We start from the raw sequence: 19,222 nt of genomic DNA, 5'->3' as shown, positions 1-19,222 counted from the left end.
GGCGGGTTCGTCTCTGTCTAGTCTGGTTGGCCACCGGTCAACAGAGTTGGATCCCGGTGCACCCTATTTTATATTCACTTTTCATTCTGGCTTATGTTATACGAAACCCTCTGGGTTCGGTTGGCGGTTCTTAGCTACAGTTCCGCCCCCCTATTATTTTATAACATTTCCTATGATTATATATGATGATTATATATGACAGATCACTACCCCGGAGTCCCTATATGAATTGGTTTTGGATATACTTTTATTTCCCGGCCCGGGGCCTACCCCGCCCCGGGAAATCAGACACCATGTGTCTTAATTCCTTGTTATTGCATCTTTTTTTATGCTCCCGGCTCGACCGGAATGGATTGCTATACTTTAGTTTTAAGTTAGACTTATATTTAGGCCCGGGTCCTCCGGACCCGCCCCTACTTAAGAATATTACAGTTAAGCTCTAATCTTGTGTTAGACCTATGTTAGGCCCGGGTCCTCCGGACCCGCCCCTACTTAAGAATATTACAGTTAAGCTCTAATCTTGTGTTAGACCTATGTTAGGCCCGGGTCCTCCGGACCCGCCCCTACTTAAGGGAATTACAGTTTCTCATATACTATTCTTTTTATAGATGGTGCATTGTCTGACGCCGGCCTGTGCAGCTGTTCTGCACCAGCCTTGTGGCCACTCCGTCTGCCGATCTCACGCCCCTTGCGGTGTTCAACTGGAAGACGTTGTAGTGTGGCACCCGGATAACTGTGTGATTTGTTTTGACCTCGTCACTACCCTTGGATCTGACTCGGTGAGTCCCGTTGGCTGTGTTGCCTTATTTATTATACCTTCACTATTAGTAAGATCTCTATGGTCTTGAAGGACCATTGGAAGTCTTCCCTTTTATAATTCCCACTATTATTTCAGGCATCCCCGGAGCAAAAGTCTGCGGCTCGGGCCACACTGAAGGTGTGTGTTGGTGGTTTTGCCCGGAATGTGAAGTCTAAGCGGCCGTACGTCCTATCTGAGGACTACTGCTCCATGGTTTACCCCAACGCTAAGTCTTCAGCCGCTGTGGCTAGGCATGTGGCAGCTCCCATCATTGCCCACATTGATGCCACCATTACGGGTCTCATCGATCCAGAGCAAGATCCATCGGACGCCCCCGGAGGTCTGGAGGACAATGTTGCCTCCATGAACCTGGACGTCGAACCAATGTTACTAGACGAGCCGGATACAGGTAGGGTGGTGAGTGAGGCAGGTGTTTCCGGCGCTGAGATTCCTATCCTCAGCCCCGCTCTTTCTTCTTCTTCTGATCGCTCTTCTTTTCATGGATTTTCTGGGGACCGTGATTCGTCTCAACGATCATACCCGGTCCCCCCTAAGGATAAGACTACATCAAGAACCTTACCCAAAGCTCGCAAGCCTCACAAGACTTCCCATAGCTCTAAACAAAGTACAAACCCGTCATCAAAGGCCTCTGGTTCCTCCTCTAAGTCTCACGACCCGGGAGTTCATTCCGCCCCTCCTGCTGCTAGCCCGGGCCTTTCCGAATCAGCCATGCTTCGCATCGTGTCGGAGATGCAGGCAAAGTTGGTTTCGGAGATGCAGTCTAAGATGGACACGATGTTCTCTAACATCGGTCAGAGACTTGGGGCTTTAGAGCAAGGAGCTCCGGAGAGAGTCCAAAGCTCTCTCATCCCGGATGCCTCTAAGCTTCCGCCGTTTGCCAAGAACAACCCTTGGCGTATGGCTCTTCATTCCCCGTTCTCAGACGGAATGTTGACTTTGGAGGGCCTTGGCACTCGTCCTCTAGAGGACTTTGAATTCTTTCCTCCTGGTCTGGCATTTCCATTTCATGGTTATGCCAGGCTTACCGAGGAAGCTTTAGTTCGGTTAGACAAGGTCCCCAAAGAGACGGTCATCTTTCCTAAAGAGCAAGCCCAATCTGTTTGGGCCAGATTTCTGAACGACATCGGCTGCACTAACACCATGCTGACGCCTTATAAAAGCTCTTTTACGATGTTCTTAATGGACAAGAACACCTTGACTCCATGCGTCAATAAGGTGGCAGAGCTTGCCTTCCAATATGCTCTGGAGGAGAAGCCCTTGCCTCCCATCCGAGAGGTGGATCCAATCTCCCTCCTTCTTCCTTCAGGCATTGAGTGTTGGGACAACGTCCATACCACCTTTACCTCTGGCAAGCTAGCAGCAGACTGTGCCTCAGTTATGTTTAGTGAGAGGCTTCCCCGTCTCCCGGAATCCCTCATTAAACAGGAATATGATTCCCGCCTACGTGTGGGCCGTACTCTGAACTTGGCCACATCCACTGAGTCGATAGCCTTGACTTACGATACGGAGAGTATTTTTAAGTCTCTCAACAAGGCTACATTACAGTCTTTATATTATGACCTGTATGACTTCGCTACTGCTAAACGCAGATGTCGCAAACATGTCCTAGCTGAGGCGACGATTAGGCATGAACCTAATAAGCTCATCCGGTCCTCCTGTTGGGGTTCAAATCTCTTCCCCGAGGATCTCGTAGAGGAAGTCTTGGCGGAGGCCACTAGGGTTAATCAGAGCCTTAAAGCCCGTTGGGGTTTGACCCCTAAACGCAAATATGACCCCGCAAATTATCAAGCCCGGGGTAGGAAGAAGCTTCGTCCATATACCTCCACCCAGTTCAGGCAACAGCAGAGTGCTTCGTCCAACTTCCGGCTGCCTCTTCCTCCATCTCCTGTTGTCCCTGCACAGCCTTCCACCTCTCAGGCTCCTTCGGACGACAATGTCACCGTTCTGCTCCCTAAGAGCCAGCTTTCTGGTGCCTCCGCCACTTCTCCTGCCTTTAACCAGTCTTACGAGGCTCATAGCTCTTCCCAGAGTTATGGTAGAGGTAGAGGCTACCACCGTGGTTCTAACCAGAATAGAGGCAGGGGAAGATTCTTTCGCAGGGGAAAGAACTTCCGAGGTGGACGTGGAGGCAACTCCTCAAACCAATACTGAGGTGCAGCAGGTAGGGGGGAGGCTCTATGCCTTCCGCAACAAATGGAGGTTCAGTCCCTGGGCGTTCAGTATTATCTCCATGGGACTGGGGTGGAGTTGGATTCAGGGGCCTCCTCATCCGAACAAATTCCATCAACATTCCACTCCGGACCTGGTCGAATTTGTCCAGGATCTTTTGCAAAAGAACGCCATACAAGAAACGAAACACCTGAAGTTTCAGGGTCGGCTGTTCAGTGTCCCGAAGAAGGATTCAGACAAGAGAAGAGTGATTCTAGACCTATCCCTTCTCAACTTGTCCATTCAATGCGACAAGTTTCGAATGCTTACCGTCTCGCAGGTGCGGACCTTACTTCCCCGTGGGGCCGTCACCACCTCTATCGATCTTACAGACGCCTATTATCACGTCCCGATAGCGAGACACTTCCGTCCGTATCTAGGCTTCCGCTTAGGGGACAAAAGTTACTCCTTCAAGGTGATGCCTTTCGGGCTCAACATCGCCCCAAGGATCTTCACAAAGTTAGCAGAAGTCGCTGTTCAGGAACTCAGAAATCAGGGGATTCAGGTAGTAGCCTATCTGGACGACTGGCTCATTTGGTCAGACACCTCCCAAAATTGCCTAAAAGCCACTCACAAAGTCATCCAATATCTTCAATCTCTAGGCTTCCAGATCAACTTCAAGAAGTCCCGTCTTCTTCCAAAATCGAAGTTCCAATGGCTCGGTCTGCAATGGGATCTTATATCTCATACTCTGTGTCTTCCCAAACCCAAGAGGTTAGAGATTGCAAGGAACACCAATCACTTTCTCAAAGACAAAGTAAGTTCCAGACGACTTCAAGAAAGGATTCTGGGATCCCTTCAGTTTGCCTCAGTGACGGACCTTCTTCTGAAGGCAAAATTGAAAGATATCAATCGTGTCTGGCGTTCGAGGGCGAACCGGAAGCTCCGGGACAAGAAAGTCCGCCTTCCTCCCATTCTACGGGAAAGACTTCTTCCTTGGACAACAGCCAACAGTCTGTCAAAGTCAGTTCCCCTTCGATTTCCGCATCCGAAATTAATCATTCACACGGACGCATCCCTTTCAGGTTGGGGCGGCTATTTTCAGCTCCAGAAAGTTCAAGGTCTTTGGTCTCCCTTGTTCTGCCAATTTCACATCAATGTGCTGGATGCCATGGCAGTTCTTCTAACCCTGAAACGTCTCGTTCTACCCAAGAGACAACACCTTCGTCTGGTCCTCGACAGCGAAGTGGTGGTCCGCTGCCTCAACAGAGGCGGGTCAAAGTCAGGGCCTCTGAACCATGTTCCAGTAGCCATATTCTCCCTAGCAGCCTCGAACCGTTGGCATCTTTCAGCTGTCCACCTGGCGGGAGTCCGGAATGTAGTGGCAGACGCCCTGTCCCGGACCTCCCCTCTAGAATCGGAATGGTCACTCGATCCAAAGTCATTTCAGTGGATTCTCTCTCGGGTCCTCGGTCTCCAAGTGGACCTCTTTGCCACAGAGTCCAACCACAAATTGAGAGTATATGTGGCTCCCAATCTAGACCCTCAGGCTTACGCCACAGACGCCATGTCACAGAATTGGGACATTTGGGAAAAGATTTATCTTTTTCCCCCGGTGAATCTTTTACTGAAGGTTCTAGACAAACTGAGATCCTTCAAGGGACAAGTAGCCTTGGTCGCTCCCAACTGGCCCAAGAGCAATTGGTATCCTCTCCTGCGAGAGCTGAGACTATATCCTCACCCGATACCCAATCCGGTTCTGTCTCAGATAGTACAAACACGCGTTGTGTACGCTTCCTCAAACATTCAGAGCACCCTAACTTTATGGACTTTATGAAGTTTGCGGCCATGCATGGTGCCAATATTGATCCCCAAAACACCCTGTTCCTAGAATCAGATAAACGGGATTCCACTATCCGTCAGTATGACTCTGCGGTTAGAAAGTTGGCAAAATTTTTGATAGACTCAGACGTACTCTGTATGAACTTGAACCTTACGGTCACTTTCTTTAGATCTTTGTTAGAATCAGGTCTGGCAGCCAATACTATCACCACTATTAAATCTGCTTTAAAAAAGGTTTTCCTAGTGGGTTTTAACATAGACTTAACCGACTCTTTGTTAGCTTCAATTCCAAAAGCTTGTGCCAGACTGAAACCGGTTACTCGTCCTACCCCGGTGACCTGGTTCCTTAATGATGTACTCAAATTGGCTTCTGACACCATTAACAGTTCGTGTGATTACATTCCCCTTCTCAGGAAAACGCTTTTCCTGGTGAGCTTGGCTTCCGGGGCAAGAATTTCTGAACTGGCAGCCTTGTCGAGAGACCCGGGTCATATTGAGTTCCTTCCTTCGGGAGAGGTCCTTCTTTCACCTAACAAATTCTTTTTGGCTAAGAATGAAGACCCTCAGAACAGATGGTCCTCCTGGAAAATCGTCCCTCTTACACAAGATCCGTCTCTGTGCCCTGTTACTACTCTTAGGTCTTATTTATCCCGGACCTCCTCTATCTCCTCGGGGCCTCTATTCGTTAGAGAACAAGGTGGTACCATTACCATTAAAGGGATCAGGCAACAAATTTTGTATTTTATTAAACAGGCTAGCCCTGACTCTTTTCCTCTTGCACATGATATCAGAGCGGTTGCTACTTCGGTGAACTTTTTTCACCACATGAATTTTACGGACCTTTCCAGGTATACAGGGTGGAAATCACCGTCAGTGTTCAAGAAACACTACCTTAAACATTTAGAAGCCTTAAAATTTTCTACAGTAGCTGCAGGGAGCGTAGTTACTCCCAGGTAACTTACAGGTTAATTCCTTGTCTCTTTATCTATCCCTCTTACCTGCCTCATTTATACCCTATTTATATTCGTTGGTCTCGCACCTGATTACTGTTATTATATTTGTTAATTTTTAACTCCTGAGTATCTGTATATGTTATCACTCACGGCATTATTATACCTTATTTTGTCATTTGTTCTACCAAGTGGATTTATGTTCATTTTAAGATACCCTTATATTTATTTGTGGCACTCATCTCTGATTAAAGCATCTTGTTTTTCCCTTACGCTTATGTCTTTTCCTTTATTTTGCAAGTTTGGTGACATTTCTCTTGTACATATTCACTGGGCGGCACAGGTTCGAGCCCAGAAAAGGGATTTTGACGTAGGAAAAATCTATTTCTGGGCGAGGGACCTGTGCCGCCCAGTGAACCCTCCCAGCTCCTCTCCCTTGGAGTCCCCAAACTTTGGGTGCTAAGGTGTTGGGTTCCGAGCGGATGCAGAGTTGGTGGTGCTGAGTGAGGTTGAACGGCTCTCCTCTATTGGGGTATTTGTCGTGGATAAATCTAAATAGTGCGGGACCTCTGGATTATACGCCCAATTTTATACCGACACCAATAGGTGAGCGAGCTAGTTAACCTAGCACTCCTTTACATTTTTTCTCTGGTATATTTAGCAGTGAATTACCTAAGAATAAGTGCTAAATGGAGCTTATTCACTGGGCGGCACAGGTCCCTCGCCCAGAAATAGATTTTTCCTACGTCAAAATCCCTTTATTATAAACATATAAAAATAAATTTTAATGTTTTGTTTATATGCGACCTTTCCTGAGAGTAGGCGGTCCTAACTTGGAAACCGAAGTTAAACAACGTTGAGCCCTTTGCAATCGTAAATAGCTTTTAAAGAGCTAATGATTTAAAACCTTTTAAATGAATATTTTTAATAAATATTTTATGAAAGAATTTCTTTGAATAGTCTTCGTACTGTTTTCAAAGATGAACTAACGTTTAGTTTATTTATACTACGCAGTTTGCGCTCTATCGTTACGATAGAGAGAGAGAGTATCACGGTTTCACTTTGCAGAAAGAGTAAATCGATTCTGACATTTTGTTCATTATTCTTTCAAAGCTTAAATGTTTTAAATTCTTTTTTAAAGGAACTTTTTAATTGAAAAACCTTTCAGTTTTTTCCTTTGGTCAAATAACATGTTTTTTTTGACGAAATGTAATTGGGCTCTTCTCTTAGGTGCGAAATCAAGAGAGAAAGAGAGAGAGAGAGAGATAGAGACGGAGGGAGAGAGAGGAGAGAAAACGTTCCGTTCAAGCGGGTAACGTTCTCGAGTTACTCTCGTCCCTAGTCTCTGTACGGGGAGAAAGGATAAAACGTTTTTAGTTTTTTATTCTCGTCCCTAGGCTATGTGCGGTGAGAGATTGAAAACGTAGTTTATATGAACTAGTGTTTAGTCTCTTTCCCAGCCACTGAATTTTTTATCTTAAAATATGTTTTCTGTTTTTTGCTGGTATTAATGAGCTTGCATTATACGACTGATTTCGCAATTACTACCTTTTAATGAAGGGTAGAATTGCGTGTTTCAGGTAGAAATCAGTAAAAGTTTCGATTTCAGTGAAATAAGTGCAAAACAGAAAATCGAAGTGATAAAGTGATATTGCGCAAAGTGTTACAGTGTTGCGTCCGAGGGTTCGTCTGTTCGTGCCTGTCGTTCACCTAGTCCGGGACCTCTTGCAAGCTCCCAAACAGGGGAGAAGTAATGTCGAACGACTTATGGGTTCGAGAGGCCTTGATCAACAAACAGACGTTTCCCTCTATGGTATCGGGTGTATCTTACCAAGATCTCCCCTACCATAAGACGAGAGAGACGTTTTTTCTCCTCGTCATCCGAAGGCTTTTCGCATAAGAAACCTGTCACAAGGTTTCGAAGCCCTTAAGCGAAAGTCAGTCCTTTCAGGACAGGTCCAGCGTCCTGGTTACAGCCATTAGGACAGCTCTGACCTTATGCAGTCATCGGATAACTGCTCGCCGCCTAACAAAAGCGTAACACAGACTCCGAGAGTCTTTTTTGTTGGCAAAGTGTTGCGGTCACAGACGTTACCCTCGTCTCTTACCACAACCATTTCCGTTGATCCTTAATGGGTTGTACGGCAAGACATGCAGAATATGCTTGCCTCCCTTATGGAAGACTATTCTGCCGATTAGTCCGCTGAGTCTAGCCGTTTATCTCATCGATATCCTGGCTTTCAGCCAACCTAACGTTCCTTTGTGCTTCCTGTTGACGTTGGCGTAGCTAAGTCACGTCAGTCAGGTTGTTTAGAACCACACTCGATGCGGTCTCGTGTGGATTTTCAGCCGCATTTGGACGTTAGGCCACTTGCTGATGCTCCTCTTGACGTTCAAGACGTTCGCTAACAATCGAAGTTGACTTGTTTTGACGCTGTGCGTCAACCTCCGCATTCTAGAGTTGTTTTCACTGCTCAGTCTAGGCAGTCAAAGCAGTCTCTAGTGGACGCTGTGCGTCCTCACGCACCTGTTGTGGTTGACAGTTCAGTTGTTGACAGTTCACAGACTGTCAAGCAGTTACATGACGTTGCGTCCTGGTCCGCTACTAATGCACCAGTGAGTGTGGACTCTGCTTGTAAAGCATTGCCACCACGGTAGGTCTCTCCCTTGCTTGAGACTCAGCTTTTATCGGACAAGGTTCCTGTAGATGAGGAAGTTGCTGTTCCCCCTCCTACTGATATTACCTTGAGGACTCTGTCAGATGGAGAGGAGCCTAAAGCTGCTTAGCCCTCTATGGACTTTAATTAAATCATGATGATTTTTTTAAGGATCTTTGTCCGGATCTTTTTGTAACTGCTGCTCCTCGTTCGCCTAAACGTCAGAGCTTACACTAGGCCTAGCTACTTCGAAGCCGTTGTTTTTAAGCTAGTGCTCTCTCGCTCTCCTAGAGAGCTTTACGTTTGCTAGGCGACTGGTTTATCACCAGGAGGAGTTTGGGGGATACAACCTTTGCTTTCCCTTCTTTTAAACTGGCTTATAGAGCGAGAGTCTGATATGACACGAGAGAAGTTCTCGGCTTGGGAGTTCATGCCTCTGCCCAGATAGACTTCTCAAATCTCGTAGACTCTCCCTGGCGCCTGGCCAGGAGACGCTCCAAGTTTTTTACAGGTCAACTTCACAGCTGTTTTCGAGCCTTTGAAGTTTTGCTGTACAATTATGTCATGCATAAACAAGGCTTTCAGGGATGGAAAGCGGTACCGCCTCAGTCGCTAACCCCGTCTGTTGCCGCACCTGCTCCCGTAGACCCTAAATGGGCTTTGCTGCAAGACATGCAGTCCAAGCTTGCGTCCTTGATAGAGGACTTTAATGCGGAGAAGGTTGCTGCCGAACCTTCTGGCCAACAACCTTCCAACCGGTCGGTTGTGCGTCCTGTTGACGCTGAGGTAACCTTCTCGCGTCTGCCAGTTAAGGTGGTTCCTCCACCGATGCGACCCAGTGTGGGTTGCCAGCCGCACGTTGACGTTAAGCGACGCTCGGAGGTGGTTGTTGACGTTCAGGACGTTCAACAACCAGCAGAGGTGACTTGTTTTGACGCAGTGCGTCAACCTCAGCAACCCGGTATGGTGTTGACTGCACAACCCAGACGGTCTAGACAGTCTCGGGTTGACGCTGTGCTTCCTCGCGCACCCATGGTTGTTGACAGTTCACAGACTGTGCAGCAGTTCCATGATGTTGCGTCCGGCTCCGTCACGCATGCACCAGTGCGACCAGACTCAGCGAGCCAGACGTTGCCCACTCCGTTGCCGTTTCCTCATCAGTTTTCGGATGAGGAACCCTCTGATGAGGACGTTGCTGAACAACAAGACGATCAGCCCCCAGAATAGATCAAGCCCTGCTATCCATCCAGAAGATGCTGAAGAAGGAACGCTGCTCAGTCAGGCTGTGGATGAGTCTGGTAGGGACGCTGTCATCCGTGGAACAATTTGTGTCACTAGGAAGACTACACCTCCGTCCTCTTCAATACCATCTAGCTTTTTCACTGGAAAAAGGACAAGACGCTAGAAGCGGTCTCGATCCCGATTTCCGAAAAGATAAAGTCTTGTCTGACTTGGTGGAAGGACAATATCAACCTAAGAGAGGGTCTTCCTCTGGCTGTTCAGACTCCCAACCACGTTCTCTTCTCGGACGCATCGGACGTGGGCTGGGGCGCGACACTAGACGGTCGGGAATGCTCAGGACTGTGGAACTCGAGTCAGAGGAGCATGCATATCAACTGCAAGGAGCTGTTGGCAGTACATCTGGCCTTGAAAAGCTTCAAGTCTCTCCTTCGAGGCAAAGTGGTGGAAGTAAACTCAGACAACACCACGGCCTTGGCGTACATCTCCAAACAAGGAGGTACCCACTCACTGACGTTGTACGAGATCGCAAGGGACCTGCTCATCTGGTCAAAAGGTCAAGACATCTCCCTAGTAACGAGGTTCATCCTAGGCAACTTGAATGTCATAGCAGATTGTCTCAGTCGGAAAGGGCAAGTAATTCCAACAGAATGGACCCTCCACAAGGATGTGTGCAAGAGACTTTGGGCCACTTGGGGCCAACCAACCATAGATCTCTTTGCAACCTCGCTGACCAAGAGGCTTCCAATCTATTGCTCCCCAGTCCCGGACCCAGCAGCAATACATATAGATGCCTTCCTCCTAGATTGGTCACATCTGGATCTCTACGCATTCCCACCGTTCAAGATTGTTAACAAGGTACTGCAGAAGTTTGCCTCTCACGAAGGGACAAGGTTGACGTTAGTTGCTCCCCTCTGGCCCGCGAGAGAATGGTTCACCGAGGTACTTCGATGGCTAGTAGACGTTCCCAGAAGTCTTACTCTAAGGGTGGACCTTCTACGTCAGCCTCACGTAAAGAAGGTACACCAAAGCCTCCTCGCTCTTCGTCTGACTGCCTTCAGACTATCGAAAGACTCTCGAGAGCTAGAGGCTTTTCGAAGGAGGCAGCCAGTGCGATTGCTAGAGCAAGGAGAGCATCCACCATTAGAGTCTACCAATCGAAGTGGGAAGTCTTCCGAGACTGGTGCAAGTCAGTTTCTGTATCCTCGACCAGTACCTCTGTAGCTCAAATAGCTGATTTTCTCTTATACCAGAGAAAAGGACGATCCCTTTCAGCTCCCACTATCAAGGGCTACAGAAGCATGTTGGCATCAGTCTTCCGGCATAGAGGCTTAGATCTTTCCAACAATAAAGATCTTCAAGACCTCCTTAAGTCTTTTGAAACCACCAAGGAGCGTCGTTTGGCTACCCCTGGTTGGAATTTAGACGTGGTACTAAGATTCCTCATGTCAGACAGGTTTGAGCCGCTACAATCAGCCTCCCTGAAAGATCTCACTCTAAAGACTCTTTTCCTGGTATGCTTAGCCTCAGCTAAAAGAGTCAGTGAGATTCATGCCTTCAGCAAGCAAAAACATCGGATTTTCGTCAGAAAAAGCCACCTGTTCGCTACAACTTGGTTTTCTAGCCAAAAATGTGCTGCCTTCTCGGCCTTGGCCTAAATCTTTCGATATTCCCAGCTTATCGGAGATTGTAGGCAATGAACTAGAAAGAGTCTTATGCCCTGTTAGAGCTCTTAAGTTCTATTTAAAGCGTACCAAACCTTTACGAGGCCAATCTGAAGCTTTATGGTGTTCAGTTAAGAAACCATCTTTGCCTATGTCAAAGAATGCTTTATCATACTTTATCAGACTGTTAATACGAGAAGCTCATTCACATCTGAGTGAGGAAGACTGAGCTTTGCTTAAGGTGAAGACGCACGAAGTTAGAGCTGTTGCAACTTCCGTGGCCTTTAAGCAAAATAGATCTCTGCGAAGTATAATGGACGCAACCTATTGGAGAAGCAAGTCAGTGTTCGCGTCTTTTTATCTAAAGGATGTCCAGTCTCTTTACGAGGACTGCTACACACTGGGACCATTCGTAGCAGCGAGTGCAGTAGTGGGTGAGGGCTCAACCACTACAATTCCCTAATTCCAGATCCTTTTAATCTTTCTCTTGAAATGTTTTTTAATGTTGTTTTTATGGGTTGTCTGGAAGGCTAAGAAGCCTTTCGCATCCTGGTTGATTTGGCGGGTGGTCAAAGTCATTTCTTGAGAGCGCCTAGATTAGGGGTTTGATGAGGTCCTGTTGTATGGGTTGCAACCCTTAATACTTCAGCTCCTAAGGGTCGATCAGCATCCTAAGAGGATCGCGAGGCTCCGTAAGGAAGACGTACTTATAAGGCAGAGTAATCGTTCAAGTCGACTTCCTTACCAGGTACCTATTTATTTTGTTTTTGTTATTTTGATAACTTCTAAAATGAAATAAAAACTCTTAGCTCATAAAATGTAAACATATATTACTGGTCTCTACCCACCATCCTGGGTGTGAATCAGCTATATATTCACCGGCTAAGTTAAATATTTAAAAATGATATTTTAATTATAAAATAAATTTTTGAATATACTTACCCGGTGAATATATAAATTAAATGACCCTCCCTTCCTCCCCAAGAGAGACGCAGTGGGACGAGGAGAAAATTGAGTCTTTGTTTACATAGAGCTTGGTATCTGGCCGACAGATGGCGCTGTTGGGCACAAACGCAACCTGTATAGCGATCGCTGGCGAGTTTTTTCTGTACAGTTTGTCTGTCGAGCAACAGAGTTGCAGCTATATATTCGCCGGGTAAGTATATTCAAAAATTTATTTTATAATTAAAATATAATTCAAAATGTGCTTGCAAGTGCAGCGAGAATAAAATCCAAAATGTGGGAAACCTGGAATAAGGAAGCGTCGGTACAATGAATTGTATTCACTAATCTTTGATAGTGTGGCTATGCCAAATCTTCATCACTAAATAACTTAGGTATAATAACCAGTAATGTTATGATAACGTGTTTTATTATGTTATATCTTTGTTGTCTGGAAGTCCTGTATTTCCTTCACACCACATGCTCTGTGACTAGATTTTTTTTTTGTTCCCAAGAGTTCTATCATTATTCAAGCAATTTCTGTTCCAATATAATTTTCATTGTCATCGCCATTTTTTTTTCTCCCTCTCTTTGTTTGTTGATATGCATGTTATCATCATTATTAAGTGTTAATTCTATTGTGATTTTATTACCCAGACATTAGAACTCTGTGGTCAACCTGCTAATTGATGTTTGTAATTTATCACTGATATTATTGCATATCTCATCTTTTTTTACCGATGTCAAAAGTGTAAGATCACTGTACCCTTATTGTAACTCTGTATATTGCTTTTGCTGAAATAAAGATTATTATTATTATTATTATTATTATTATTATTATTATTATTATTATTATTATTATATCAGTCAAGAGTATTGTGGGTCACTTAAATGGGTTTGTCAGCTGGACAAGAGAAACTAACGGTTACTACGTAGTAGAATTAATTTCATTACGCCTTGAGAAATAGGCTATCAGAATAAATTCCACAACCAATTCATTTGTGTAGATCCTTTCTTGTCATCCCAAGGTCATGGAGTAGTTCGTGAGTCAAAGCTTAGATGAAATATTTGAGTGCTAATAGCAGTTGTAGTTGCTTGAATTATACCCATCCACTTTACCTCCTTTCCCACTTCCTTTTTTCATTATCACTGTCTATCCTTTAACTAAAGTTTCATGATGTAACTGCTAGGTTTTCTGCAGTTGCACTTGGGGCAGTGTATGGTCTCATGGGGTCCACTGCTGGGCTATATAGCCCAAATTCATAAATGCAGTAGTTGAAATGATAGATTAGTGAGATCTGATGGAACTTCATCGAGAATGCAGTTGATTGTTTGTGCCAAAATTCAAATCGGTTGAAAATGATTCATATATAACTTCATGCTTTGTTGAATTGATATATGATACTGTGGTGATTATACTTAATGTCTCAGTTCCAAGTGACAGAGATTTTGTTTGTCGCTCTTCTGACCCATTTATAGCTGATAGATGTTTATTAAATTATATTAGCATCCTTGAGCTGAAGTACTCTAGTCGTTTGGGTGGTCTAGGGTTAGTAATATATCAGTAACTTTTTTTTTTTGGTGGCTGACAATAATTTAGTAGCTTTATTAATGAAGTACTGTATAGAGCATTCTTTTTAGGTTTAGATTAACGACGTTTAATTTCTTTTCAGAATAATATGGAACCTTCCTGCATTGAGATGGAAATGGAATCTTTTTAAATCAAGTGGGTTTCTTTTGACCAAAGCTTCACACTGACAAAGGTTAGTAAAAGAATGGGAACCCATTACATTTTCATTGTTCTTAAATTTGTAAGAATGTCTTTTTTAGCTTGGTTTCTGTACAGAAAAATGTAATTTTAGTGATAAAATTTATTATTTCTATACTCACCTGATGTTCATATTGCTTTTAATGCACCCATGAGAACTTAATGGGTGGTTCCTCTTTTGAACGATGTTCACTATCAAAAACAGAATCACTTCATGTACGCTTTTTGAACACTTGGTGATATTTTTTAACACTTATGATCCATTTTGACAAGGAACCTATTAATAGATGACTGCGCTTTCCTTTTCTTTAAAATGGTAGGAAAAAATATGTATCATTGTCAATAAATAGATTCACTCCTCTCCCTGCCGAAGCTTTGTAGGTTTTCCCACATTCTTAACATCCCCCTAATTTTACTTGAAGCTTGAGATTTGTTATTCTGTCCCGCTTCCTCCTAGGTTTAAATCTCCTTCACATTCTCTTGATGCTGCACCTTATGCATCTCTAATTATTATCATTATTATTACTATTATTATTATTGTTATTATTATTATTACTGTATTACTATCATTTTTATAATTATTATTATTGTTGTTGTTATCATTATTTTTATTTTGGGGATCAGGCCATGTCGTCCTGATGGAAGGTTCCTTTAAGTAGCTTCCTAGGGTATATTTGGCTACAGTGATATTCCCAGAGAATTTACCTTAAGGTCTCCAGAATTCTAACTCCTGGCACGAATATCTCTAAAGTTTCCCTTTAAGGATATTGCATAATATCAGAGGACGTATTCTTGACACGCCATATAGCAATCTTCACCCCGAATAGCGTTTACGCTTCGAGGGGCAAAGTGGCAAAAAACGAAGGGGAGCCGTTAATAACGTACCCTTCCTCTGTTACTATTTGAGTATCTAGATGCCGCCATCATCGCCGCTATGTTTATTCCTTTTTCTGTAGCGATCTGGCTCGGTGATTTTCCCAGTTTCTCTCTCGTTATTGGATTATTTTGGATTTATCATGCAATCTCCAGCCTCTTCTGCCTCTGGAAAGTTGAGTATTTGATCTTTACATTGTATAAATGTTAGCTCTTGCCTCTTAGTAAAATTAAATCAAATTAAATTAACTTATGGAAGAGCTGTTGCCTGAACTGGAGGCGTCATGGACGCTGTCGTTCGTAAAGCATGAGTTATTTAGTTAGCCAGAACGACTTTCCCGGTATAAATAGCATAAAATAATAATAGCTATTTAGTCTTCATTGTTAGGAGTTATTTATATTATGCCGATAGTATTCGTAATAGTTTCGGCGATTTAGGTAACCGAACCTTGCTAACGCTAGGCTTCCTAGCCTAGGCGTTTCAGTTTACTTTCATGCATGATATAATAGACATTCCTAGTGTTATAAAATTAAATGAAGCTTTTTAGGCAATTTATACATGTAAGATATATTGATTGCATAATAATTTCCTCTTCTAAAGACAGTATACGAGAGAGTTTCGGTGATTTAGGTAGTCGATTCTCGCTGCCACTGGGCTACTAGCCTAGTGGCTTTAGTTTACTTTCATACATGTTCCCCGGTTACCTTCGCGTATCGTTTTATCAATTCAGGCGTAGATATATATCTCCTAGAATTATTATATAAAGCGATACTCGTCTCCAGTGGAGATTTAAAGGTAATCCCTCCTTCCCTCTGAGTGTAGCCCTAGGCTACAACCCTAGTCGGTCGTGGCTCGAGTTGTCATTCAGGCAGGACTAGACTAGGGTTTTCTGTCCCTTCCTTTAACCACCACTGATGGCAGGTTTTGGGTTTTGGTCAGAACCTCAGAGTAGATAGTCTTGTGCCGGCAAAAGGGTGGCCTTTAGATGGAGATGGATTGCTAAAATATTTCCTTTCTTTAAGCATGGCAGCCTGTGGCCTCCCTCACTTCACTGGAAGTATGTCGCCTGATGCCAAAATATTATGACATACATTTCAGCAAATCTTTTGGTTCAATAATTGGTACAGTACTTGTTTTGGCCATCTGGTCATTGCAATAAGTCACAGGTGGTGGTTTGGATGCAGGAACAAGACTGAAAGAATTACTCAAAATGTAAAAAAAATCCTTAGAAACTGTCGATTTAAGGTAATATAAAAAGCCATTCTTAGATGAAAGGGGGAAAGTTTTTACAGTACTGTACTGTATAGATTTTTTAATGATTTCTATCTATCTACTATGGCACTTTCCACGATTTTGGTGGGTAGCCAACATCAAAAGAAACAAAAGGGGGAGTATTCCTGTTCCTCCTTTCCTGATGAGGAACTTGACCAAGTTTGGTTGCTATTGCTAAGGTGCCACAGCCCCCCTCACCCCCATCTTTCACTGTAAATGAAGCTTTGTATGCTGAATCCAGTACTGCTGCTACCTCAGTGGTCAACTTATAGCAGCAAGGCCTATCGGAACTGGGTCACAATCACTCACGATTCATTTCTATTCCTAGCATGCTGTTTTGCTCCTATGATTATTTCAGATACTAAATAAGACACCTGTATGAAATATAAAAACTCTTCCATGATTGGCTTGTGTTTTGAGATGTCTTTACTATTTGAATAGTTGCCATAACTTGCGTTGTTTGTCTATCACAATCATGCTTCTTTAGTTTATCTTTCTAAAAGAAGAAAATTCTTGCAAGACTGCCGAGACACTTACAAAAGGAAATAAGATTAGGGGAAGAAAGAGAGTGGTTGCTTTAAAACTTAGTAAATAACAGAAAAATTGCTCTTTAAAGGATGGAACATTTTCAGAGTGGAAAAGTCCAGTTTGTTTAACTTATTGTTGCTGAGATTTGATCGGGATCATTCTTATGCCTGTAGGTAGTTGGTTGGCCAAAGCACCAGCTGCCTGTTAAGATTCTATCGCTAGAGAGTTATTGGGTCCTTTGACTGGCCAGGTAGTACGACATTGGACCCCTCTGGTTACGGCTCATTTTCCCTATGCCTACACATACCCCAAATAGTCTGGCGTATTCTTTACATATTCTCCTCTTTCCTCTTACACCTGACAACACTGAGATTACCAAAAATCTTCTTTGCTCAAGGGATTAACTACTGCACTGTAATTTTTAAGTGGCTACTTTCCATTTGGTAAGGGTAGAAGCGACTCTAGCTATGGTAAGGAGCTCTTTTAGAACGACACTCCAAAATCAAACCATTGTTCTCTAGTCTTGGGTAGTGCCATAGCCTCTGTACCATGGTCTTCCACTGTCTTGGGTTAAATTTCTCTTGCTTGAGGGTACACTGAGGCACACTATTCTATCTGTTTCCCATTTCCTTTCCTCACTGGACTACTTTCCCTTTTGGAGATCTTGGGCTTATAACATCCTGTTTTTCCAACTAGGGCTGTAGCTTAGCTATTAATAATGATAATTTGTCTTACAGATAATGCAAATTTACAAGGAATAAATCAGTTTCTTTTTCAACTTCCTCCGCCTATATCTTGTGAGAGTTTGGTGTGGGATGTTCTCTTACTTGTGAGAACGAGGAATATTTTAAGATATTTTTTCTCACTTACCCAGCCATATGCCTTTTACATGAAAGACATTTATTTGATCCTAGTGTGTAGAGATATAGTCTTCTTCTGGTAAAGGAATATAAATGATTTAAACTAATTCTTTGACTATTGCTTTGCAAGCCAGCGTAGGGAAAAAGACTGATACAGAATTGTGTTGATTGAAGGGGATAACATGATTTAGACAGAAACTCTGGAAAGAAATTGAATATAAAGTAGAGTATTGTAAGACAAAATGCGTAGAGTAATTTTCGGCCCTTTACTTTTCTTTGGGATCTTTTTGAGTAATTATATTTTACAAAATCTTTTATAGGTCTTTGAAGATTCTCTCTCTCTCTCTCTCTCTCTCTCTCTCTCTCTCTCTCTCTCTCTCTCTCTCTCTCTCTCTCTCTCTCTCTCTCTCTCTCTCTCTCTCTCTCAACTATATTTGACTTTCTTGTCACTTAACTGCATTGATTTATTGCATTATATCAAGATTTGTAAAAAAAAATAAAAAAAATATTGAATACCATTTTAGAAAATATATGAAAATTACCTAGTGAATAACCTAAAGTGTTAAATTGTAGAATATTCCATGCAATAAAATCCCAAATAAAATATGTTCATCATTATGAATACTTTGTTATGCATGGATAACTTGCCATGAAATCCACAATACCAGATGTGGAGGCAAATATTAAAAGCCCAAAATAGTTTACGATGCATTTGGATCAATACTTCTTGTTATTGGATCTTTCTGACTCGTCCTTCTCGCTTGTATTTCCAGAAATCGACCACTTGACTGTCACTCGAAGGGAGAGCAAGAGGGAGAGAAACAATTGTTGCTGTCAGCATAAATTTTTGCCTTCAAATGTTCAAGGTTTTGTTATTGTCTTCAAATGTCTTATGTTATTCTTCCCCCTCTAATAATAATCGTCTCAGTGGATAGGTGCACGTCTCTCTCTCTCTCTCTCTCTCTCTCTCTCTCTCTCTCTCTCTCTCTCTCTCTCTCTCTCTCTCTCTCTCAGTAACTTTTGTAATAGAATTGTGCATAAGGTGCATATGTATCAAGTTATTGTCAATACAGTATTGTCAATTACAACTAGATCCCTATATTTTGAAGCTGGTATATGTATATAGGGTATAATGTGTGTACATATAGAAAATTGTAGGTGTATACAGTACAGTATATGTATAAATACATATATGTGTACACATACATACAGCTATACTCAGCTTTAAGCATTATTATTTCATGATTCATTCCCGGCTTTGCATCTCTCGTCCAAAATTATAGAATAAAAAAATTTAATTTACGTTGCGCCGTTTTACTCAACCTCCGTCAAGTGTAACCCATGACTAAAAACCAAACTAAACAAAATTCTTTCCATGAAATAAGAAAATATTAAATTACCTTATGAGTTGAAAGAAAACTCATTAATTTATTCCAGTGCTTGAAGAATATCTAATTTCTTCTGGAGTTTTTCATCATAATTTTGCCTTTACTTTTATGTGGTATCTTAGCCTATTAACCAACTTTGTTTGTTTCAAATTTTAATAGGTTATGCTTTACTTTTATTAGATATTGTATATCATGGTTCCACAATCAATTCATATTAGGAATTAAACATATATCTTTCCTAAGAAATAGTATTTCTTTATATATTTACAT

At 42.9% G+C, this 19,222-nt stretch overlaps 1 long non-coding RNA gene across 2 annotated transcripts in view; it reads left to right on the top strand.

The window, feature by feature from the left end:
- Window positions 1-18,577, top strand: part of LOC137650679 (uncharacterized) — a 136,444-nt gene extending 117,867 nt beyond the window's left edge. For both annotated transcript variants that reach the window (XR_011046047.1, XR_011046048.1), the window contains 2 exons: window positions 13,936-14,025; window positions 18,338-18,577. This is a non-coding gene — a long non-coding RNA (uncharacterized lncRNA). The remainder of the gene's footprint in view (window positions 1-13,935; window positions 14,026-18,337) is intronic.
- Window positions 18,578-19,222: the final 645 nt, after the last annotated feature.

The sequence above is a fragment of the Palaemon carinicauda genome, chromosome 12 (assembly GCF_036898095.1).
Source record: "Palaemon carinicauda isolate YSFRI2023 chromosome 12, ASM3689809v2, whole genome shotgun sequence".
Taxonomy (NCBI): domain Eukaryota; kingdom Metazoa; phylum Arthropoda; class Malacostraca; order Decapoda; family Palaemonidae; genus Palaemon; species Palaemon carinicauda.
This window is presented reverse-complemented; position numbering and strand designations above follow the sequence as displayed.